Source organism: Carcharhinus amblyrhynchos, chromosome 10 (genome assembly GCF_965287045.1).
Source record: "Carcharhinus amblyrhynchos chromosome 10, sCarAmb.v2.hapA, whole genome shotgun sequence".
NCBI classification, from domain to species: Eukaryota; Metazoa; Chordata; class Chondrichthyes; order Carcharhiniformes; family Carcharhinidae; genus Carcharhinus; species Carcharhinus amblyrhynchos.
In genome coordinates this window covers 86078984-86104149 of record NC_137333.1, presented here as the reverse complement: position 1 = coordinate 86104149, position 25166 = coordinate 86078984, and the positions used below count along the sequence as shown (strand labels likewise).

Sequence of the window (25166 nt, the reverse complement as noted above, 5' to 3'; positions counted from 1 at the left end):
CTCTTTGACCACAGGCGAGGTGCCAGAGGACTGGAGAATAGCCAGTGTTATTCCCTTGTTTTAGAAAGGAAGCAGGGATAATCCAACAAATTATAAGCTGGTGAGCCTGACATCAGTGGTAAGGAAGCTTTTGGAGAAGATACTGAGGGACAGAGGATATGCACAGGAAAATGGACTAGTGAGTGACAGGCAGCATGGTTTTGTATGGGGAAGGTCATGTCTCACCAGATTGATTGAGTTTTTTGAAGAGGTGACAACATTGATGAGGGAAGGGCTGTGGGTGTAGTTTATATGGACTTTAGTAAGGTGTTTGACAAGGTCCCACATGGCAGACCGGTACAAAAGCTAAAATGATATGGGATTTGGTTGGGCTGGCTAGATGGACACAGAACTGGCTTGGTTATAGAAGACAGAGAGTAGCGCTGGAAGGGTGTTTTTCAGAATGGAGATCTGTAGCTGGTAGTATTCTGCAGGGATCAGTGCTTAAACCTCTGTTGTTCATAGTATATATAAATGATTTGAAGGAAAATGTGGGTGGTCTGATTAGTATGTTTGCGGATGACATGAAGATTGATGGAGTTGCTGATAGTGCTGAGGATTGTCAGAAGATACAACAAGATATAGATAGATTGGAAACTTGGACACAGAAATGGCAGATGGAGCTTAATTGGGACAAATACAAAGTGATGCATCTTGGAGGATCAAATTTAGGTATCAATTACACTGTAAATGGCAGAACGCATAGGAACATTAACATAGATAGTTCAGGGCATGCAGGTCCACAAGTCCCTAAAAGTAGAAACACAGGTAGTCAAAGTGATTAAGAAGGCAGGTGGCATTATCGGCTGGGGCATTGAGTACAAGAGTTGGGAAACCATGTTGCAGCTATATAAAACCTTGGTTGGGCCATATTTGGAATATTGCATGCAGTTCTGGTCACCACACTACCAGAAGGATGTGGAAGCTTTGGAGAGAGTGCAGAGAAGGTTCACCAGGATGTTGCCTGGTCTCGAGGGTGTTGACTATGAGGAGAGGTTGATTGTTTTCAATGGAAAGGTGGAGGCTGAGGGGAGATCTTATAGAGGTCGACAAATTTATGGGAGGCATAGGATGGATAGTCACAGGCTTTTTCCCAAGAGTGTACTTACAAGGCACAAGTTCAAGACAAGGGGGCGAAAAGTTTAAGGGAGATGTGCGGCGGAAGTTTTTCACACAGAGAGTGGTGGGTGACTGGAACGCACTGCCAGAGGAGGTGGTGGAAACAAGCACATTAGCAACATTTAAAGAGGCTTCTGGATGGGTACATGAATAAGGGGGAAACAGAGGATATGGACTAAATAAGGGCAGAAAGTTTTTCTTTTAGTTAGGGCATCATAAGAACATAAGAAATGGGAACAGGAGTAGGCCATCTAGCCCTTCGAGCCTGCCCCGCCATTCAAGAAGATCATGGCTGATCTGAAGTGGCTCAGTTCCACTTTCCCGCTTTCTCCCCATAACCCTTAATCCCCTTGCCTACCAAAAACCTATGATTGACACAGGCTTGGAGGGGAGAAGGGTCTGTTCCTGTGCTGTACTTTTCCTTGTTCTTTGTTTCCTGTTAGGCACAGGGGAGACCAATTTTTCTTTTTGATGACTTTAATATGATATTGGGAAGGTGTTACAATGAAACCCTTGCTCATCTAAAACCTTGTATGCCACTCTTTAAAAATCCCATTGTTAGTGGCACAGTAGAAAATTACAGCAATAGCACTGATAGCGGATTAGCATGTGACATATAGTTTCCCTGCCTCTAAGTAGTTTTAATACTACCACCATATGCACTGATGAACAGCTAGATGTTAAACATTACAATTCTGCAGCTGGTTGGCAGCCTCCCGACCATCCTGGTGTAGAGGCAGTGAGATCGCCACTGCAGCACAAGTCGAGGCATTAGTCGATAATATGGACCATTGCCTGCACTTCCCCCACAGTTGCACAAGGACTGAGTCAAGGTCTCCCCAGTGGAAGAGTTTGTTGCGGCAGGGTCCAACTCCAGTGTCAGATCTGTTTAACTTGACATACTCGCCGCCTGGGAGATCGCAGACTGGGATTTCCAGCGTGGTCCTCAACCTGGTTCTAATTCTGGGCTGTGCTGTGGATATTAATACCAAATGCTATGCTATTTTGGCGATGATGATCTTGAAATTAAATTTAACACCTTTTATTTTTCACTGCCCCATGGTGGCACAGTGGTTAGCACTGCTACCTCACAGTGCCAGGGAGCAGGGTTCGATTCCCAACTTGGATCACTGTCTGTGTGGAGCTTGCATGTTCTCCCCATGTCTGCGTGGATTTCCTCTGGGTGCTCTGGTTTCCTCCCACAGTCCAAAACACGTGCTGGTGAGGTGCATTGGCCGTGCTAAATTCTCCCTCAGTGTACCCGAACAGGTGCCAGAGCGTGGTGACTAGGGGATTTTCACAGTAATTTCATTGCAGTGTTTAAGTAGGCCTATTTGTGACTGAAGAATGCACTTTACTTTATGATACAAATTTTAGACTGGTTGTGTGTGCATTGCACATCTATTGATGCTCTATGTTTTGTCTTTAACTTCCATAGCAGCATGGCAGTTTTGGCATTGTAAACATACAGAAGTGTTCTTAATGGTACATATAGCACTGTTTTATGATGAGGCTCGCAATTTGATTTTGCTGAAAACATTGGATTTATCAAAGGGGCGAGGAATGACTCACATATTGGGCAGGAATCTTACCAAAAATCAAGGAATCAGGGCGTGACTTTACTGTCCTTGTTCACCACACTCCCGCCGCAGCGAGGTTGGAGAATTTGGTGGCCAATCAAATCTCCATTTACTGCAGGGGGATGAGAAAATCCCGCCAGCGTGAATGATGATAGCATTTCGGCCCCAGAATCTGAGTGAAAACCAGTGTGTTTGTCTCCAGACGCAAGGTAGCAATTGTGAGGTACCTCACAAAGGAACATAATGACAAGATCAGCTTGATTTTATATAGAGGCTTTAATGTGTAAGATCACTCCCAGGCACTTCACAGAAGCATAACCAGATTTTTAAAAAATGAACGTGAAGCCAGGAAATGAGATACGAGCGAAGCAATGTGTCTTGAGGAGGATTTTAGAGTCATAGCCTGTGGGATTTTACAGCCTCATTTGAGTGAGGCCAGAAAACCCTGCCCGAGGATAGTTTCCATTGTCCGCCCCTCGTCCACTCCAATGTCGGGGCGGGTGGAGTGGTAGAATTCCATAGAGAGACTCTAATCCTCCTCAAAACCTTAAAGGAGAAACAGACAATGCAGTTGATGAGAAAGGAATTCCAGAAATTAGGGCTGGATAGGTGATGATATGCTTGCAATGGGAATGGGGATACGAAAACATAGGAATGGGCAGTGTAAGGGGTGGAGGTATATGTTGCAGCTCTGGGAATTGTGACAGAAACATTGGCTCTAAATGCAACGACAATTTGAAATTTATGGCATTGGGAGGTAGGGAACCAATGTAGGTCAGGAACAATAGAGTGTTAGATGAGCAGGACTTGGTGTGGACTAGGATGCGTTCAGTAGAGTTCTGAATGAGCTGAAGTTCATAGAACGTGTAAATGGGTGGCCAGCAAAGCATTAAAATAGTCTAGAGGTAACAAAGGCATAGATGAGGGTTTCAGCTCATGCAGTGAGAGAAATGGGTATGATTGGAGTGACGGAGGTAGGCAGCTTTTGTGGTGTAGGTAAGGGCAGAAACTCAAGAGACCAGAAAGTATAGGAGACATGTGATTGATTTATCAAACTACTCCAAGCAACAGAGGTTCAGCTACCTAGTTGTGATGGAGGAGCAGTGTGTGTGATAAGGCTCAGGCTCAGCTGGGAAGCTGTGACAGGGGAGTGTCATTTCATCCACCAATGTGTGCAAGACCTATCAACTATCCACAGAGGATGATTGACAGTAAAGGTACATATTTTGCTCGGGAAGGATCAGCCACCACAGCTTTGAAGAAATGGCTGAAGTGACATTTTAACACTGCCCCATCTACATGCATTTCAACTGCAGAGGTTTCCATAACTTACAAGACAATGTACTTGTATAGTAAATCATGTGTCTACCAACAATCCATTGACTACCTAAATAGGAAGAGCTATTTCATCAGCATACAAAAAGTATACGACCTCAGGAAAATAATGCATTCACTTGACGTTTCCTTGGGGAAATCTGTGAACCTCACTGGGAGGTAATAAAATGTGACACGGTTCTTTTGAAGGAGAATGAGGGATGAACATCTTGCACAACATTCGTAGCCCCACAACAAAAAAGACACAATGAGGCACATAAGCAAGCAGGGCGCTCTCTCTGAGTAGACATTTGGGTGTTAAGGCAACCTTTCAGATGCTTAGTCTGGTCAAGGGACAATACTGTATGCAGTAGAAAAGGTCACTAAGATTTTAGCGGTCTGGTACACGGTATTGTCATTGTCACAGGTCTCACCATGGTGCAGCAATTGCAGGAAGAAGATGTACATCATTCAGGCTTACAAACTGTGCCAGTTATGCCTTATGCTTTTGGCTGATTGTTTTTCATGAGAAGTCTATCACTACATGCTTCTTTTGGATATATACGTAGAAGTATATAAGCTTTGCTTGTAATTCAGCGCAATGAAAAAGTAATAAACTTTCCAGTTCCATGGAAATGAAGTAGATTTCTAACACTGTTGAAGTGCATATTCTCAGGGTGTTTTTCTGGTTTGTTGCTTCCTTTTCAACCGTGTGCCATTTTGCATTTATTTTGTGTGTGTAGCCAAAGAATTTCATTCACTGAAAGGTTGGCAACGAGTGGTGTTTACTCTCTCAAGAAATTATTTGGACGATCATCTCTCAAGGTGCTGCACTGTCACACCAAAACAAACTGGCCCGTCCGGGGCAAACAGCTTCAGTTAAGGGGCGTTACAGAAGTGTTGGAAGGGATATCGGCCTGAACTTTACCCACCCCATGGAGGCTGCCCTGGAAGCGGGATAGGGAATCGTTGAGAGGGGATACAGAATGGAAAGTAAGATCGAGATGCATTCCCACCTCTAGGGGATAATCCCGGAAGCAGGCTCCCCTTTTGGCGCAGCAGCTTCCCTGCTGGTGCAGTTTTTATTTACTTCACTGATCTTTGTTGACTTTGAAGAAGACTCACCATAAGATTTGCTTCAAAATGACAAAGTAAAAGTTTTTAAAAACTAACTAAAGCGTGCACCAACGAGACATAAAAGTCTTGAATTTTGATGGTGTTGCTCAGTCCATATGTAAGGGAAGGGAGTGGGTGTCATCATAGAATTTCTACAGTACGGGAGGAAGCCATTTGGCCCATCAAGTTTGCATTGACCACAATCCCACTCAGGCCCTACTCCCACAACCTCATGCATCTACCCTGCTAATCTCCCTGACACTCAGGTCAATTTAGCATGGCCAATCAACCTAATGTAAACATCAATCAACCTAACCCACACATCTTTAGGTTATGGGAGGAAACCCACGCAGACACAGGGGAAATGTGCAGACTCTGCACAGATAGCTGGAATTGATCCTGAGTCTCTGGCGCTACGAGGCAGCGGTGCTAACCACTGTGCCACCGTGTCTCTTCAATGTTCTGTTCAATCTTGTAATGCTATATTGATCAGTCATTTTCTTCCCTCATTTGATTCTTTGTAACACTTTGGGACTTTTAGAAAGGTTATTTTAAGCAGTTGTTCACTTGTTCACCTTTAGGGTTCATAAGGAACAATAAACCACTGCAGAATTTAGCTTGGCCTAGGCGGAACTCTTACAATGATATAATGGACGGGATCCTTATGTTAACATAATAGGTGGGGCCAATTTAGAAGACTCCAATGTCCTTAAGGTAGCTTTATCTTCTGACTTTTACCTTTTACCACAAGCGCTATTACCACATTTTGAATTTTGATGGATAATTTTTTTATGTCAACTGACCTATGAAAATCCCTGGGCTTCCTTACGAGGCGAGATTAGTTCTTATCCTCTTTAACTTGCAATCATATTTTGCAAATTACATTAATCGGCCGATACTTGCTGACAAAGTCATGAGTGCATTCAGGTAAGCTTTGTGATCAGATGCACTCATCAATCCTTAGTGACACCAAAACAGATTCTCTGTTTGCTTCTCTCAATTGATGTACCATTTTATGTAAGAAATAATTGTGGTTCAACAATATGAAAGTATAGTAGTTTCCTTAGTTCCAGCTTAGGGGCGGTGTAAACTTAAATTGCAGAAAAGGATTTCATTGAGCTTATTCTCATCAGAATTCTCAAACAGCCACCAGTAAGAGCAGCATATTTGTGGCTGGTGAATGACAGCATTATTGCATAATTTCTCTGGCTGTCATCAACAAAGGCCCCATGTGCAGATGTGCGAAAGGCCTACCAGTAATTATTTTCTTGGAGAACAGTTTGGCCTTCAGTTTGCAGAATTTCATAAAACTCAGTGAATTTTTGGGAAGTCAGTTACAATCTCTGGCCCAGCAGTGGGGAAACAAAAGCTCTTCTATGCATTCGCTGAGGGCTGTGGAGAAAATATAACACTGTTCTGAGCGCCCCCTTGATGGGAAGGATACAGTGAAAATCTCCTGGATTGTTACCAGGAGATAACGATCCTGGTTATCGCCAGGATAATGTTGCTTTGAGGAAAGACATGAAAAATTGGGATTACCAGAGATGGCTAAGGGGAAAATCTGACAGTGGCTTTCAAGATTATGGTAGATTGGAAAAATTCTAAGCTTGTTTCCACCAGTTTATGAGCCAGTGGCAAAATAACAGTGACTTCGCTGGAGGAACTTATTAGTAGATATCAATAGAAATAAGTGGCCCGATTTTAACTTGGGTCAGGCGATTGAGGAATGGGGGTGGTGGGGGTGCCACTGTGAAGTGAATCCGATTTTGCCCCTGGAAGATGAGGTGATTTTGACTGCTCATTTGAGTTCCTGGATTTGGTGGAAATGATAGCAACATTGGTAGGTAAGAGTGGAACTGGAATTACCAGGAGAAAAAGGCTATGAGTTCAAATTCTGGAGAATCTCATGCCCTAAGATGCCCATTAGAGAATGCTGGGAGGTCAAGAATTGCCAGAGTTCGTTTTGTCACAACTTTGATTCTATATTTTTATACATCTGTTCAAGAATTTTTTATAAACACACATACACAACCAAATCCCTCTGCCTGCCTGTCTCCATTAAAACTCTCCTTAAATCCCATTTCATACCTGGCTTTTGATGACCCTCCTAATATTTCCTCCTCTGGCATGGTATTCACTTTCTCACTTGTGCCATGTTTATTTCTCCATTGAGAATGTTATGTAAATGCAAATATTTGTAGATTTCCAATGTAAACTTGCTCGGATTTATCCCAAGATGTCTATCTGGGCTCTATTGTAGGTGAACATTCCTGGATGGGCGACACGGTGGCACAGTGGTTGGCACTGCTGCCTCAGCGCCAGGGGCCTGGGTTCAGTTCTGGTTTTGAGCAACTTGTTTGTGCAGTGTTCGCATGTTCTCCCCGTGGCTGCGTGGGTTTCCTTCTGGTGCTCCGGTTTCCTCCCAACGTCCAAAGATATGCAGATTAGGTGGATTAGCCATACTAAATTGCCCCTTAGTGCCCCAAGGTGTGTAGGTTAGATGGGTTCAGCCATGATAAATGTGTGGGGTTATGTGTGGGGTGTAGAGTTGGGGTGGGGGGGGGAGGGGGGGGAGATACACTGTCAGCGAGTCAGTGCAGATGTGATGGGCCAAATGGCCTCCTTCAGCACTGTAGGGATTCTGTGAACTAGAGAGTTATGAGTCCCGGGTGTTCCCCAGCGATTGCGCACATAACCAGGATGGCTGTTGCCAGTTCACTTCCTTTGGGACGAAACATTAATTGGAGACTCTGTCTTAGATGGATGTAAACGATCCTATGGCACTATTTGAAGAAAAGAGGGGCCCTCCTGCTATATTGGGCAGACGTTTATTTCTGAACCAGCACCACTAAAAACAGATGTACCTGATTGCAGTTTGTGGGATCTCAGAAATGTGAAAAATGGCTGCAGCGTTCGTTTGTTTAAAATAGCGACGGCACTTCAAGAAGTATTTAATTGGCAGTGTAATGCTGTAACAAGTACAATATTAATGCAAGTTTGTATTTTTTTTTCTGTAGAAAAGATGAAAAGCTCTTTTTGAAGCGGGCATGATGACCTCTGTTCTTGCAGCAGTTGAGCAGTTGATTGTATCTGCTGTTTCTCACATGCACCTCGATATAATCCTGCCATTTTCCCCTGAAAATTCACTCTTTGTTGTGGTCCAATAACAGGAGCCGTGTTATGGTGTTCAGCATAGTTATCATACTTGTGGTTTATGATGATCGTGATAATCAAAAAATAGATGGTTTCCACTTCACGTTGTGGTCTATCAGTACATGACATCTTTGTTACAGGGAAACTTTATGATACCTTGGAAACTACAATTTGAAAGGCAGTTTTTAATCATATATAGCTGCATACTGTAATATGAAGAAACATTTCCTGTAAATTACAAATACATTGGCATTTCAGTTACATGCAAAGTATTTTATTGCACCAGTTATCAAAGTGAATTAGAGTCTGTGTTATGGATTCTGCATTATGGACTTTGCCTATTAAATAAGATTTACACAAGTGTGGTGAACCGGTTGTCTGGTTTAAAAACAGAAAATGGAAATCTCAGCAGGCCTCACAGCATCTGTGGGAAGAGAATAGAGCCAATGTTTTGAGTCCAGATCACCCTTCATCAGAGTTCTGACGAAGGGTCATCCGGACTCCAAACATTGGCTCTATTCCCTCCCCACGGATGCTGTCAGACCTCCTGAGATTTTCCAGCATTTTCTGTTTTTGTTTCAGATTCCAGCATCCAGAGTTTTGGCTTTTATCTCAGTTGTCTGGTTCTGTCTCTTCCTGCTCCACCCTCTTCTGTGTTGTTTTATGCTTCCTGTCCTACATGTTTAATCAAAATATGGGTGTTAACTGTGACTCGATAAAGGAAAGAAAACACTTGATAGCGCTTCAGTTGTGGCCTCAGGATGTCCCAAAGCACTTCACAACCAACCAGTCATCGTTGCTATTGTGAAATGTGGGTGCACAGAAAGGTTAATTTTACACCTTGGAATGTTCCACACACACCAGGTGAGATAAACTGGCCTGTTTGTGTTATTGGTGGTATTGGAGGAATTTGGACCAGAACATGAGGAGTTATCTCTCCTCTCTTAAAAAAGCAGCAGTCATGGTTTGACACCACACCCAAAATGCAGGTGACCTCTGAGCATGCCTTAATACTACAGTGAAATAGCAGTTTTGAACAATGTGCTTACTTTCCACAATGGTGCCCTGATCCCCAACTTTCTCACTCAGATGAGATAACTGCCTAACTGGAAATTGCCATATGTATGATCACGTTAAAGAGTATTTAGGGTTGGCCCTTAAACCTGTCATTAAAATTTAAGCATTCCTTCACGTAAGCACTCCATGTCAAAATTTTTAAGATTTATGTGTTTTTCTTTTAAAAAAGAGCTTCAGTTCATTCCATTCCCCATCCCCCGTTTCAGAAAGTTTGCATGGCCATCTTCTTTTCGCTAGTTTTTGACCAAATTTCAAATGCTGCTTTTGTGAAGACGAAAGTGTGAATGGGTTTCAACTTGTTGCTTTAGTAATGTTAATTTTTTTCATATAGCAATTGTTACCCCACTCCAGACTTGTTCTGGGGCATGCTGTACAAGGGCTGGCCATCCTCCTGACGCTGTAGCCAGTTGGCCATTCCTCAAGCGCAGGCTTGAACTTCTGAATGTAAAGGAGGCTCTTTGCCCACTGGAAACTTTCTGCAAAAGTACTCTCGGCCTTGGAGTGGCATGGTGGCACAGTGGTTAGCACTGCTGCCTGACGGTACTCTATTCTCGGCTTGAGTCACTGTCTGTGTGGAGTTTGTACATTCTCCTTGTCTCTGTGTGGGTTTCCTCCGGTTGCTCCTGTTTTTTCGTATGATCCAAAGATGTGCAGGTTAGGTTGATTGGCCATGCTAAATTACCACTTACTGTCAGGGAGATTAACAGGGTAAATAGATGGGGTGACGGGGATAGGGGCTGGGTGGGATTGCGGTCGGCACAGACTCAATGGGCTGAATGGCTTCCTTCTGTACTATAGGGATTCTTTGATTCTATATCATACTCAGTAATGTGCTGTGATATTCTTTGTTAATGATAAATACTCATCCTCAAGGAACTTAAAATTTTCAATGCTGAATTTGGATTAACTGGCTTCTATCATATCTGTTCCTGTGTCCCTTCAAATAAACCAGAGTGATGGACATAACTAAAAGTCTCGGATATCTCTCACTTTCCAGTGGGCAGACTGAAGGGGCAACCTTACCAAAAAAATTCTAAGTGTTGAACGAGCATGAAAATAGGAGAGAATCACTTCCATTTTTTGGGCGAGCTCCCAGTCACAACTGTCTGGCATAAGGAAAAAAAGAGGTAAGATGTGATTCTCGCTAGTAGAGGGAGTGGGCAGAGTCAATTCATGCTGGGAAGCCGGCTGAACATGCCTGAAGGCATCATTGTGCACACACTCTGATCTCCCAGTGCACTGATCTCCCAGTGCAAGTATACTGGGAGATCTGTCACTCCTGTCTTCCCCATCCCCCATACATCACCTCCTGTCACAATGACCTCGATCTGCCCCTCCCCGCCTGGCTGTTCAGTGATACAGAGTTTGCCCTGCCTCCATGTCATGGCACCACGCCACCCCCCCCCCCCCCCCCAATCACTGGCCCATCAGCTACAGGCCCTGTTTCCTTGGCACTGCCTGGGTGCTGGCAGTGCCAGGATCGCAGGCTGGCAGTGCTAGGCTTGCACTGCCCAAGAGGCACAGCTCACACCTGCACCCGACCGCCCAGTTGGCTTCAATGGCCTCCGCTGTCACTGGCGTGGCCTTTACATCAGACCCCCATTGCTGGGGACAATATGTGATCCTTGCTGGTGAGGACCTCCATCAGTGATATCATTAATGCAAGTTGGACAATTGCGTCCGGGACTACTAATAACATTGAAATAACCAAATGAATATTTAAATAAGCCTTGCACCCTTACTGGGTGTAAGGCTGATTACGCCGGCAAAATGGGGCTGGTAACATCGCGAGAGGCAAGAAACCGGGTGCAATCCGTGTTTTCTGTCTCTCACCCGATCTTACCGGCTCACCTCTCCGATCGACCTGCATGATGGGCCGGTAAAGTCGCCCCTTGAGAGCTTGGTGGACGAGAGGAAAATGTGCTAAGTCTGTTCGGTCCTTTCTGCATGAGTTACCTATTCCATCACATCTGTCGTTTGTGGTACCTTCTTCCTATTGCAAACTGGCTGGTGTGTTTACCCACAGTGACCTTGTTTCAAGGACAGCAAGAGCGACATGTCTGCTGCAGAGACAATGTTTTCAGTGTCATTTCCTTTGTTTTCTCTAGCATTTAAGCAAAGTGTAATAGCGGGAATGTAAAATGATCATACTGTATGGAAACTAGCACAGTATAATCCCAAGAACATTGTGAACCAGAGTGAAGTACTGAGGATTGGGATGGTCGGAAATAATTTGAGGGAATTAAATAAGATTATCACATGGAGCAATCTGGCTCGTGGCAGCATTGGATTTATCAAACTAAGACAAATTACATAATATAGAACACCACGTGCCATTGACACATTTCATGGATCATCATAATGTTGTACCATTCCTTGTGTGTACATTTGACCATGGATCTTGCACATCACCTTGTGAAAATATACTTACTGCAGACTATTGGTGACAATGGGATTGATTTGTGCCGAGAAAACTAAATACGACTCAATTAGGGACGACAGTATTTTGTGCTGTGGTCAGAATAGAGACAGATATACAGTTATTTAAATGCCTGGGGTTAAGAATCTCATGTACTCAGAGTAAATAGGAAGTGGTTTGTTACAGTGTTATATACTTGGAGCAGAATTAGATCAGGTGCGTGTGTGCGTATCTGTAACTGGAATCAAATGTGCTCTGAATAATGTGCCATCTCTTAAAGATGGCATGAAATTATTTGCGATAGAAAGTGGGAGCATCATGTTATGGCAGCGTGAATCCTCCCTCTATTTATATTCTCTCTCAAAGAATAAAGCTCATGTGTTCCTCTGAGTCTGTAGCCATCTTTGTGTTTTTTTTCTCTCTCTTACCAACTAGGCAGGGCTGATTGGGATGAAAACTGATCTCCATCTGCAGCGTTCCCCATCCCCCAGCCCTGTAAGTGCTGTGAATAATACTGCAAGAGAGACGCGCCAGGGCAAAAAGAAATGGCTGTGGTTGCTACCTATTTGTGGTTGATTGGTTGTTGTTCCTCCTGATTGCTGCAGGCACGGAAGAGAACAGCCCGCTTATCAAGCACTTCAAATCTAGTTTGTTCAGTGCAGCGGCCCAAGAGAAAATGGATGCTGTCTGCCTTGTTTGCAAAGCCCTGTCACAGCGCTGACTGTGCAGGAGAAAATGAGACTTTGATCATGCAGAGCCTGCCCGTGGATTCCCTTGTCTTAGAAATGAAACGCACAGAAAACCCTGACCTGCCACTACAAAATGGTTTGGATAGCTGTTTGGATCACGCTGATAATCGAATTTAGGTAAAATAAATGCCTGTCGTTTGAGACGTGCTCTAATTCAAACTTAGGTAAAAAAAAAACAACTGCTGAAGAGGAAGTGTACCAGAGTTATAAACTGTGGCAAGTGAAAATGTGCTGCCAAATGGTTTAATGTAAGTGAATGATCATATGAGTACAGCAGATCTATATCCTTTGTTCAATTATATAGATCTTAATTTGTAAATCAGTGGAACAAATTTTGGTGAACATATTGAATACTAATATCCTTAATTGAGTTAGATTTAATATATGGGCTCAGTGTTTTGTTTTCTTTGAAATGTAATAGTTCTGTCGGATTGCGTGTTAACCCTGAAAGGGGCATTGCTGCCATTGCGAACTTGCACTATTAAAAGTATTGTAAGAGACCCTGTGAGGATGCCACATCACCCGTTATGAAGATCAGTTTCCATATTTGTCAGGATTCACACTCCAGGGTTGGTCCCTGCCAAAACAGCTAGCATCAGAGTTACAAATGACATCTTACGTGACTGAGAGAGTCGTGAACCGTCCCTGCTCATCCTTCTCACTCTGACTGCAGTCCTTGGCATGTTGACCACAGCAGCCGCCTTCAATCCTCTTCCACCATCACCTGACAACACTTGTTTAGTTCCATTCTTATTTATCCAGTCGCAGAATGACAAATCCCCCATAATGGCTTATTCCCCACCCCTTCCACCATACCCATCCCTTGCTGTTATCTCAGGCATCCCCCAAAGATTTAACTTGGATCCTTTATATTTTTCATCCTCATGCAACATTGTACAAAAATACATTGGCAGTTCCTACGCTTGTCCTGAGCATACCCCATTTTACCTCGCTTGACCTCTTGCTTATCCCACACCTCATGCCAGATAGGAACTAGAAGCAGGAGTAGGCCATTCGACCCTCCAAGCATGCTCCGCCATTCACTTCGATCGTGGCTGATCATCAAGTTCAATATTCTGATCTCCCCTTCCCCCCCGTATCCCTTGATCCCTTTAGCCCCAAGAGCTATATCTAATTTCTTCCTGAAATCACACAATGTTTTGGCCCCAACTACTTTCTGTGGTAGTGAATTCCACACATTGACCACCCTCTGGGAAATTTCTCCTCACCTCAGCTCTAAAAGGTTTACTCCTTATCCTCAAAATATGAAATTTCCCCCAATTAAATATTGAGAAGCCAGAAACTTTGGTCTCCAACACAAATCCCTTTCCTTCACCATTTCCTCCAGCTCTGTAGAAGGATCAAGTAGATCAGAAAAGTTAACTTCTGTTTCTCCCTTCACAGATGTTGCCAGAACTGCTGGGTTTGTCCAGCATTTTTTTGGTTTTGTTCGAGCTTTCTCTCTGGCCATTGTCTGAGGTTGAACCAACCTCCCATCTTGTGGCTATGTTTCACTCCAGGATGAGCCTCCAACCACATGCATACCATCATGAAGACCATCTAGTACCACCTTCACAACATTGGACAACTTGCACCTGCTTTAACTGACTTGTTGCTGAAACCCTTTGTGACAACAAGGCTTGACTAGTCCAATACCCTTCAGGCCATCTTCTATCCTCTGTTGACTTGAGGTTATCAAAACCTTTGCTGCCAACTTTACAAACTTTCATTCATCCGTCGCCATTGTACTCCTGATAAAATTCCCATCCTTGTTTTCAAATCCCTTCCATGGCCCCCTTTCTGCCAATGTAACCTTGTCCAACCCTACGATCCTCTGAGTTAGCTGTGCTCTTCCAAGTCTGGCCTCATGCACGTTGGTGCATTTAACACCCATCACTGTCGGGAGCCAGGCCTTCAGCTGTCAAAGCTCTAAGCACCAGAATTCCCTTTTGAAACCAGCCACTCTCTCTATCTCTCTTGCTTTAAGGAGTCCTTAAGATCTATCTCTTTGATGATGCCATTTTGCCAACTGCCCTAATATCTCATTACACGACTGATTGGTAGATGTTGATAGTGCTCTTTGGAGAGTTGCCCTACATTAAAAAGAAGATACATAAGTGCAAGGTGTTGTTGTTATTGTCAATGTTGTATTACCCAAATGATGCTGCCTGCAGTTTCTGATGTCTTGCCGGTGCCGATTGTGATGGTAATTTCTTGTATTTGTTGTGCTGGAAAGAAACAGCAGATTGCATTGGAAGCAAGACTTTCATCTTGATAGTGGAGGCCCTCTGAAAGCTGAAGAGTCTTCATCATTAACATTTACTCCACCAACGTACTTGTTTCTTCCTCCGTTTGATTTTGATTTGATTTGATTTGATTTATTATTGTCACATGTATTGGTATACAGTGTCAAGTATTGTTTCTTACGCACGAGACAGCCCAAGCATACCGTTTATGGAGAAGGAAGGGAGAGAGCGCTGAATGTAATGTTACCGTCATAGCTAGGGTGTAGAGAAGGATCAACTCAATGCGAGGTGGGTCCATTCAGAAGTCTGATGGCAGCAGGGAAGAAACTGTTCTTGAGTCAGTTGGTACGTGGACCTCAAACTGATTCTTGAAAAGCCCCACAGCCCAAGTGCATTGTACAGACAGAAGGATGTATGCACAAAGGATGAAAATGAGGGAGAGAAAAGAAACAAAAAGATAAAGAGAGAAGAATGTCAGCTGGCTATCCTCAGCCGCTCATTTAACATCGTCTTGCTCGTTACGATATTTATGTGTTTGAAGAGAGTCGATGGCCGTTTTACAGCTCGCATCTGGCAGACTCGGAACCGTGATTTATGCAAGATCATCAACTCTGCTCACTGTACCCTGTGCTGCTACAAAATCTCTTTATTATACTATAAAGGAAAGAGGGTGTGGGGGGTGGGGGAACATGAAGGAAGAAGTTTTCAGTGCAGCCAGCTTTGCATTCTGCAACGTTAACCTTTCCTAATAACCAAACTGAGTGTTCAGAATGCGTTGTTTCGGGTGAGGGGCTGACTCAAACTACATTACGTAGTGTCAGCAGCGTTGTGTCTGAACTGAGCTGAATCATTTATTGTAGGGATTTATATCATCGCAACCAATAAAGGATTAATCAACTCAGCAAGATCAATAAATAAATTATATCCTACACTCTCCAGTGGTTTACATTGACTGCGCGGTGGCACAGTGGTTAGCACTGCTGCTTCACAGCGCCAAGGACCCGGGTTCAATTCCGGCCTCAGGTGACTGTGTGGCATTTGCTGCTCCGATTTCCTCCCACACTTCAAAGCAGGTTAGGTTGATTGGCCATGCCGCTTAGTGTCAGGGGGATTGGCAGGGCAAATATGTGGGGCAGAATTCTCTGGTCGCGCTGGTCTAAAAGCTGGAAATTCCCGCCTGACTGTCAGTGGGGTTTCACATCATCTGCAAACCGCCCGCTAAAACTCCAGTGAAGGGCGGGATGGGAGAATTCCGGCCCACAGTTACAGAGATAAGGCCTGGGAGGAATTGTTGTTGGTGCAGTTCTGATGGGCTGAAAGGCTTTCTTTTGCACTGTGATTCTATGACCATTAAAAAAGCACCTTTAAATGCAGACTTCCAGATTGGATAACTGTTTTGATCCTTATTGATCAGAATTTCATTCCTCAAGTTACTGCCTGGTCAGTGTATGGAAAAGTTGATGGTAAATTTGTATCCGCACTAACCTTTTGGTCGCAGTGATTCCGTGCATGGGTCTCAAACAGGAATTTACACCGGAATTCAGTTAAGCCAACCTAGGGAATAGCTGGTGGATGATTGGCCACAGAGGTTCACGCCATTATCCTTTTGACTGCAGCTGAGAATACTTTACTCTCGTAATGACGTGATGTCAAAACACTTTCAAATACACAAGCAGTTGGGGCTGTATAAATGGATCAGTGTTCAGTCAACAAATTAAGGGGGCCAATGTAATTGGAAATTTCTGGACTAGGCGAGCCAATTACTGGGATATCACAGTTGGCAGCTGCCACGTGAGCGCGTTGTAATTTTCACAATAAACATGTTTTGGAACCATTTCAAGGATGTGTTCTGGGTAGAGTCTTTGCAACATTTCAAAATATTCTTCATGGTGACAATTAAAGTCAGCTTTCGGGCTGCTGCGGGTTTCGGTACCTCTGCAATTAGCCCTTTTGCAGAAATCTGTCTGGTTTGGAAGCCAGAAATGCGAGGCAACATTGCCAAATGTTAAAAAAGAAAAATATGGGCCGTTTCACCAGAGACTGTGTTTTGTCTGTTCTCTCACAAGTATGGATATTGTTAAAGCCTGTGCAAATAACAGGCTGCAAATTGAATGGTGCTGTTTTTTTTATATTCCGGGAAATGTTTAATCATCCAGTAATGAAGAAAGCTTTTAGCAGATTAGAACACCTGGTACACTAAAATATGTGCAACTGTGAGAGAAGATCTTACGCAAATTATTATTTGTTATGCAGGTTTCTCAAGATTAAAATGAACTATAATATCCTGCAACACTTTAAATGGAAAGATGGTGCATGCAGGTTGGAGGGCCAGTTGGCACAGTTGGCTAGATGGTTATGGTGTCTGGTACATATAGATGCCAAAAAACATGGTTCAGTCCCTGTTTTGCCTGAGGTAAACTCAGGGCTTGCCCCCTCACACTACCCACAGATTACAAATCAATCATAGCGTTATATATATAGTAAATGTATATGTAACTGTTGTTTAGCAAATAATCAGCATAGGGCAGCATGGTGGCACAGCGGTTAGCAGTAATACCTCACGGTGCCAAGGACCTGGGTTCAGTTCCCGGCTTGGGTCACTGTGCGGAGTCTGCACATTTTCCCCATGTCTGTGTGGGTTTCCTCACACAGTCTGAAAGACATGCTGGTTAGGTGCACTGCCCATATTAGATTCTCCCTCAGTGTACTCGAACAGGCACCAGAGTGTGGTTACGCGGGGATTTCAATAGTAACTTCATTGCAGTGTTAATGTAAACCTACTTGTGACACGAATAAATAGGACCCACCTTTGGATACAGAACGCATGATGATGTGCAGATTTTTTTTTTCTTTGGCATTTTACTTAAACTATAGCCTGGATATCCAACCCTGCATTGATTTTTTTTTGTATTTTGAACAGGACTGAATTTAGCAGGGGCAGAAACCAGGTTGGGGACCACTTTGCTGTGAATCGTGCACAAATCCATGCAGCTTTAGCTGGCCATTAGCTTTAAATACAATCAACCACCCCGCATATTGGGGGCATCTTATCCAAATGACGGAAATGCATCATTCTGCACATTTTCTATCATCTGTCCCAAAGCAGCCCCGGATGCTAAGAATGTTTGTTTGTCCTTGACACTTAGGTTTGCTGCACAAGGACCTTGTAAAGCTGTGACCTCAAAGTCTATTCAATCGATTTCAGAATGATCGATAGTCCTGAGTGTTTCTACACTTCCTCTGAAAACATTTTTGAGGTTGCCTGCCACTGTGCCACCTGCCAACAAGGGAGCGCGTTGCTATGAGTGGTGAGCACATTTATCATCCTGTCCTAAGAACATTGGCCCCCAGATCAGGGGCAGAGGTCCAATCAAGCTGAAAGTGCATCCCACCAATAGAACATATGACAACAAAACATTAACTCTAAAAAAAACTTGATAGCAAAAAAATGGATAAAAGACAGATAAAAGATGGCATTGGAATGTGGTGACTGTGTGTGAACTGTCCCCAGCATTCCCTCCAATTCTGTCTTTTACTCTCGTTCTGTGCTCTTAAAACTGCACTCTAACACTTCACTCTAACACTAACAAATTCTTCAATAATGAAGCTGATCTTTTCCTACACCCTAGTAATGATTGTAACACTATATTCTGCACCCTCCTTTTTTCTCCCCAATGTTCTTTATTTATTAGTCACAAGTAGGCTTATGTTAACACTGCAATGAAGTTACTGCAAAGATCCCCTAGTTGCCACAATCCGGTGCCTCACCCAGGGAGAATTTAGCATGGCCAGCATGTCTTTCGGACTGTGGGAGGAAACCAGAGCACTTGAAGGAAACCCACACAGACAGAGGAAGAACGCGCAGACTCCGCACAGATAGTGACCCAAGCCGGGAATCGATCCTGGGTCCCTGATGCTGTGAGGCAGCAGTGCTAGCCACCGTACTCTATGAATGGTAGGTTTTTGTCTGTATAAGAAACAATACTTTTCACTGTATTATAATGCATGTGACAATAATAAATCAAACGAAAGGGTGATTTATCCACTCGTTGGAATTAAGCAATAAATTTTAATACAAAAGCAAATATTGCGGATGCTGGAAATCTGCCGTAAAAACAGGAAATGCTGGAAAACCTCAGCTTAATTAACATTAAACCTGCTTCCTTCTCTATAGACCATGCCTGACTTGCTCAGTATTTCCAGCATCTTCTGTTTTTATTTTCCAAGTGAAACAGTGTATATGCCTTTGTCAATGTGAATAAGAATGTTAGTTGATTTAGCAAACTGTTGATCATTAGATGGCTGAATTATTGTTCATTAGGTATTGGGTTAATCCATGATGTCACTAGTTTTGCATGGCCTCTGTGTTAATATTGCCACATGTTGATTTGTATGTGACAGAGTAGGAATTCCAGTGATAGTGATACACCACTGGAATTGTGACAGGATGGATTTTTCACCCACAGTTTTGGCCCTGCTTGAGTCTTGACAATGAGATCATTACCATGTTGGGCAGGTGCCAACGGAAACACCCTCCCAGCTGACTATCCCTCATCTAAGCAGCAAATTCTCATGTGTGTGTGAGGAGAATTGCATGCGAGTTGTTTGGCTGAAGATTAGAGACCAAAATATTTATTCTGTGATTCACTGTGCCCTAGCTTGTCCATAACCGCTACTCTTATGGTGGGATCTTGAGCCTGCTTTGTAATTTAAAGTTTATTACTGTCACAAGTCTGCTCACATTAAGTCTGCCATGCGAAAATCCCCTCGTTGCCACACTCCGGTGCCTGATCGGGTACACTGAGGGAGAATTTAGCATGGTCAATACACCTAACCAGCATGTCTTTCAGACTGTGGGAGGAAACCGGAGCATCTGGAGAAAACCCACGCAGACACAGGGAGAACATGCAAACTCCACACAGGCAATGACCCAAGCTAGGAATTGAATCCGGGTCCCTGGCTTTCTGAGGCAGCAGTGCTAACCACTGTGCCGTCCCCGAGATTGCTGGCACGAGCTGAACATGCAACGAAACCCACAAATCGCAAAACTTGCCAACAAGATCATGGACTCTGATTTTTGTCACCCTTTGCTGGCGGCGAAATCAAGTTCACGCCCAAAATAGGGAAAAAACCTGATTTCCATTCATGCAAATAAATTTGAATCTAATTAAAGGCCTTCCCCCTCATGAGATTTTCAAGCCTCGCCAACGTGATGTCGACCTTTAAAAAAAATGATCTGTGTATCGGTTCCCAGCTCTCAGAGCCCCCGCCCCACCAGAGTGATGGCACTAACCATGCCCAGTTTATTTTTTCTGGCAGTTTAAGGAACAAAACGAGGGACTGTCACCAGAACTGACAGTCTGCCAACTTCTTGTAAGATTCTCCCCTCAATATCCAAAAATGCTGAATAACCTGAACAGATTTGGCAGCATCCGTGGGAACAGATCATCAGAGTTTTCCTCTTCACAGATGCTGCCAGACCTGATGAGTTCATCCAGCATTTTTAAATTTTATTTCAGATTTCTAGCATCTGCAGTATTTTAATTTTACTTATATTATCAGTCATTGTTTTACAGGTTTCCTTTTCGGTACACGTTTCGTGAAAATGATGACTGGGTCTGTTGGGAGGCACACCCAGAGATAGCTGGAGGAATCCCCTCTCATAGAATCCCTACAGTGCAGAAGGAGGCCATTCAGCCCATCAAGCCTGCATTGATTGCATGGTTCTATGACAACAATCCCACCCAGGCTCTTATCCCTGTAACCCCACGTATTTACCTTCTTAGTCCCCCTGACATTAACGGGCAATTTAGCACAGCCAATCAACCTAACCCCACACATCTTTGGAGTGTGGGAGGAAACTGGAGCACCCAGAGGAAACCCATACAGACACGGAGAGTCTGTAGAAATCCCACACAGACAGTTTCCTGAGACTGGGACTGAACCCAGGTCCCTGGCGCTGTGAGGCAACAGTGCTAACCACTACACCACCGTGCCACCCATAGGCTTCAGACATGGGATGTGGCATGTTGGTGGTTGAAGCACCCACCTGCATTCTCTCAGAATTTGCCATAAACATAGGTAAAACTACTATAGTGAAAACGTGTGGACCTCAAACTCCAGATGGCACATATTCTGACTTGGGTTCTCATTATGAACAGAATCTCTGTTTAACCACAGAATGCTTTCACATATTTGATACAACAGACCTTGGAGATAAGGTAGCACCGCCTAAATTTGCATGTTAAGTATGAACTTTGGTAGACTAAGGACAATTCACCGGATTAAACTTGAACTTGTGAATTAAGTTAGGCATCAATTTTCAGACCCCTGAATCTTAACCTGAGATCTCCTGATTCTTCATTATGCTAAATAATGTGCCTCGCCCCTCCAGATAGTTTTGTGCCATTGAAAGCATAAGCTTAAAACAAATGGGATCAAAAGCCATGGTTTCAGTAAATTTTAAAGGATGCTATTAAGCTTTCCTCCATGCCTCCTAATAGATGCTTTAAAGAATGGAATTGACAGAGGTCTGACTGCAGCTTGCCCATTCACGATGTGTGGATATGTGATGATGCAGGAGAACATTAGAAAAGAACTTCCCTCTTGACTCAGTTGATGGAAGGTCAGTCTCTGGTTCAGTCAACAGTCGGTGCTGAAGTTAACTGCTTTAGTTGGAGTTGTGTAATTATACACAGTGCCCTTGGATCAGGGAGGAAAGATCCAGTCAGACTCTTCATCGTAATCTTAATGGTCACATAGTAAAAGTGATGGTGCCCAGTGTCTGTGGAGTTGTACGCCTGCTACTCAAGGAGAGGAAGTAAGTAGAAAATTGAAAGGCAGGAAATGCATAGAAATTATTTACATACAGGAAAATTAAAGCTTGTTATTTTGAGTTTCTTGTACGATTATATATGAACGTACAGGTTCAAAAAGTGCATTTTACTGAATGTCTCTAGTACACAAAACTTTACGACTGTCAGTTGAAGATTTGCTGTTGTACAGTTGTGGGATCAGATTTCTCAAGGATCATTACCATTTATAGGGTGCAATTTCCCAGTGTTGGATCAGGTGGGAAAAGCTGTGTGAAACTCGCTGGTCTCACAGACCCTTTCTCTTGCCTGATTTAACAGCACTCTTGTGCAATTTCAAAGTGCACGGAAGGATCGCACAGCCAGCTGGAGGGGCGGAGCCTAAACTTTCCCAACAAAGCCGGGACTCTGAGATTGGGGTACCCTCTAATAAGGGCGTCCCGCTATGAAAACTTCCCATGTAAACCTGTACAGTCACCCTCCATTGGAAGCGGTGATAACTGATCCCCAGCATTGTATCCAAAACAGTAAATGCTGGAATTTCTCAGCAGGTCTGGCAGCGTCTGTGGAGGGAGAAACAGAGTTAACTTCTTAGGCCGATGACCCTTCATCAGGCTGGTATGAAGGGTTACCAACCTGAAACGTTAAATCTCTCCACAGTGACAAAATTTGTGTTGGTTCGGTGTATAATCCCACCGGAGATTAGTTAGTGATATGTTAAAAATCTTGCAAGTGCATATACTTCCTGCCTATAAAACTTTATGTCTGATTATCAAGCTTTTGTCATTTTCCATTTAAACATTCCTTTAGCTGCAGCTGTAATAGGAGCTGCCAATGTAAACTTGCCTGACAGCAATCACACCCACTACACCACAATAGTGTTAGGAAGCTCGGACTGGAGTAGGATATTCAGAGTCTCAAACCTGTTTCACGATTCAGTTGAATCGTGGCTGAACTGTGCCTCAGCTATTTTATAACCCACTTTAATACATATCCCTCGACACCTTTATCCAATAAAAATCTATCAACCTTTGTCCTGAAAAGTTTAATTGATTTAGCATCCCTAGTCCTTTGGGGGAGACAGTTCCAGATTTCCATCACTGTTTTTGTGAAACGTGCTTCTTGATTTTTCTCATTCATAGTCTATCTCATAATTTCAAGATGAGAGCTCACACGACACCAGGTTATAGTCCAGCAGGTCTATTTGAAATCACAAGCTTTCAGAGCGCTACTCCTTCATCAGGTGAATATCGGACTATTGTTACTCCTATATATTCTGTGCCTGCGTGCCTCTCTCCCTGTCATGTGACAAAGGAGCAGCACTCTGAAAGCTTGTGATTTCTAGCAAACCTGTTGGACTGTAGCCTGGTATCGTGTGAACTCTCATCTTGTCCAGTTCAATTCAACACTGGCATCTCACATTATAATTTCAAGATTGTCTCCTCTTGATCTACATTGCACTACGAGAAGAGATAGCTCCCCTGTACTTCCTATATCAGATCCATTTTATCTTCTGAAAAAGGCTGACTTTAAGGAATTACGGGCCATGTTTCTGAAACCATCTTCATAATGTATCACTTTAAGCTCTGTTTATCATTTTGGTGAATTTAGGATTAGTATATCGTTCCTGAGGTGCTACCCAGAACTGAATGTAGTCACTCGGTCTGATCAAGACTGAAATTTGCTTCAGTCTTGTATGAAGCATAAATAACACAAAATAGATATGTTTGAGGACAAAGTATTATTTGAATAAGGGATGGATGACATCAGCATTTCTTGTCTAAATATCTGAAGAGAACTCTTTGGGGAGAATTCTCCCATGCCCTCGAGGGGCAATGAGGGTGGCCGGTACGGGGAGGGAATGGGGCGGGTGTGCTGACAGAAAAAGTGGACGATGACCATTGTCTTCAAAATCGAAAGTGTGTGCAGCCTCGATGGACATGGATGCTGCATTGGGAGTTCATTCGGTGGTTGGGCAGAGATACAGGTCAGCGCAGCTGGAAAGCTGAAAGCGAACTACCTCAGGCAGCACTGGAAACGCTTCTGCGTAGAAATTCTGTATGTAAATAATGATGGCCAGCAGGTAGTGCTGTGGTAGGATGTGTGATGAAGCATTTGCGTGAAGTCTTTTTTCAACTTTGTTGCCATCTTGGGCATAGAAGAAAAACAGTAGGCAGCTGTACATAACATCAGCAATCATCTGCTTTGTATGGTGACAAAGTAATGCAAGTACTACTATAGACACGTCTGTTTTCCAGGTCGAATGCAATAAAATGTCTTCTCTCAATTAGTAGCAGTGTCCATTATAGACTGCAACGATGTAGCATCTGTAATGTGCTGTTACTGTTCATTAACATTTGAACTTATCTGCGTGTGCAGATTGTAGATGAATGGATATATATATATATATTTATATATATACATGCCTATTGCCAATAAAGGAAAACTTTTTAGCACCACTCGTTATGTAGGTTTAAGATGGATTTCAGTAGGAAATTGTCAAGGGACTTTTTGGAAATTTTGCTATAGATTTTATGAAGAAGACAGACTGCTGAACTGACACCAGATTATTAACTTGTAAGTATGGAGCATTTCCTGCACTGTGAAGCGCAGAGCCATCACGTTAAATAACGCACTTTGAAAGTGGCAACGCAGCCACCTGTGAATCATTACCTTCAATGTCCTAGTATTCTCCAGTCATTAGTTTTATTAATGAGCTTGAAATACTAATAAAATTAGCTATGACGCAATGGCAGTATAATTTTCTCATACCCAAACTGATTATATGAAACGTATCACATTTAAAAAAAAATTACTTAGTCATTAATAAAGCGCCAAGCCAAAAGAAAGATTCACTTTTTGAATATTTTGAAGATGGGCATTTTTAAAATGCCTTATTGAAATGCAGCTCCATGCTGTGGTAAAATGACTCTGTAATTAATATTCATGTTGCTATTTTTATTATAGTTTCAGAATGTGCTTCTGCCATTTTTCAACCGTGACCACAAATTGACAATAGCCAGTTAAAGGTGCCAGTAGCCGAGTTTGTGTTTTGCAAGAGTAATACCTCCTGTGCTGGGATTTTGCCAACTCTCTCGTTTGATAATTCAATACTTCAGCGTTTATGGAAACGGCTAATCAAATATTCCAACTGACTGCAATATAAAACTGCTGCAAATTGGCCTGGCTTTATGTAGGCTGCATTTCGCGGACTTCAATACAACAATAAAGCCCACATGAATGTCTCATCAGTAACCTTGCCAGGATCCATGAGTTACGTTGGACAAAAATGTACAAGGAAATTAATCTCTAAGCTTCTTAATGCAAAGATTTAGCTGCATATAATTTCCCAATTTATGGTGTTAAATTGTCCCAACTAAATTTACATTTTGTGTCTTGCATGTTCTGAGCATTTGTCAACACAAGATATCCCGCAGATACCCAACTGCACATACGCACTGGTCCATGTGTGGGCATCATCACATCTGAACAGCTGGCAGGATACTGGAACAGGGATCCAGAACCGACATCAGCTTTGGAGA

General features: G+C 43.2%; 1 protein-coding gene across 5 annotated transcripts in view; it reads left to right on the top strand.

The window, feature by feature from the left end:
- The window catches only part of LOC145349139 (F-box-like/WD repeat-containing protein TBL1X), a 375432-nt gene that overhangs the window by 130632 nt on the left and 219634 nt on the right, over nt 1–25166 (top strand). The window contains exon 1 of one of the 5 annotated variants that reach the window (XM_080197523.1): nt 12448–12683. The exons of 3 other annotated variants lie outside the window; for them this stretch is intronic. The gene's annotated coding sequence lies outside the window, so the exon portion shown is untranslated. Of the gene's footprint in view, nt 1–12447; nt 12684–21418; nt 21438–25166 lie in introns of those variants that run through there. One more of the 5 variants, XM_080197525.1, reaches the window with a different exon arrangement.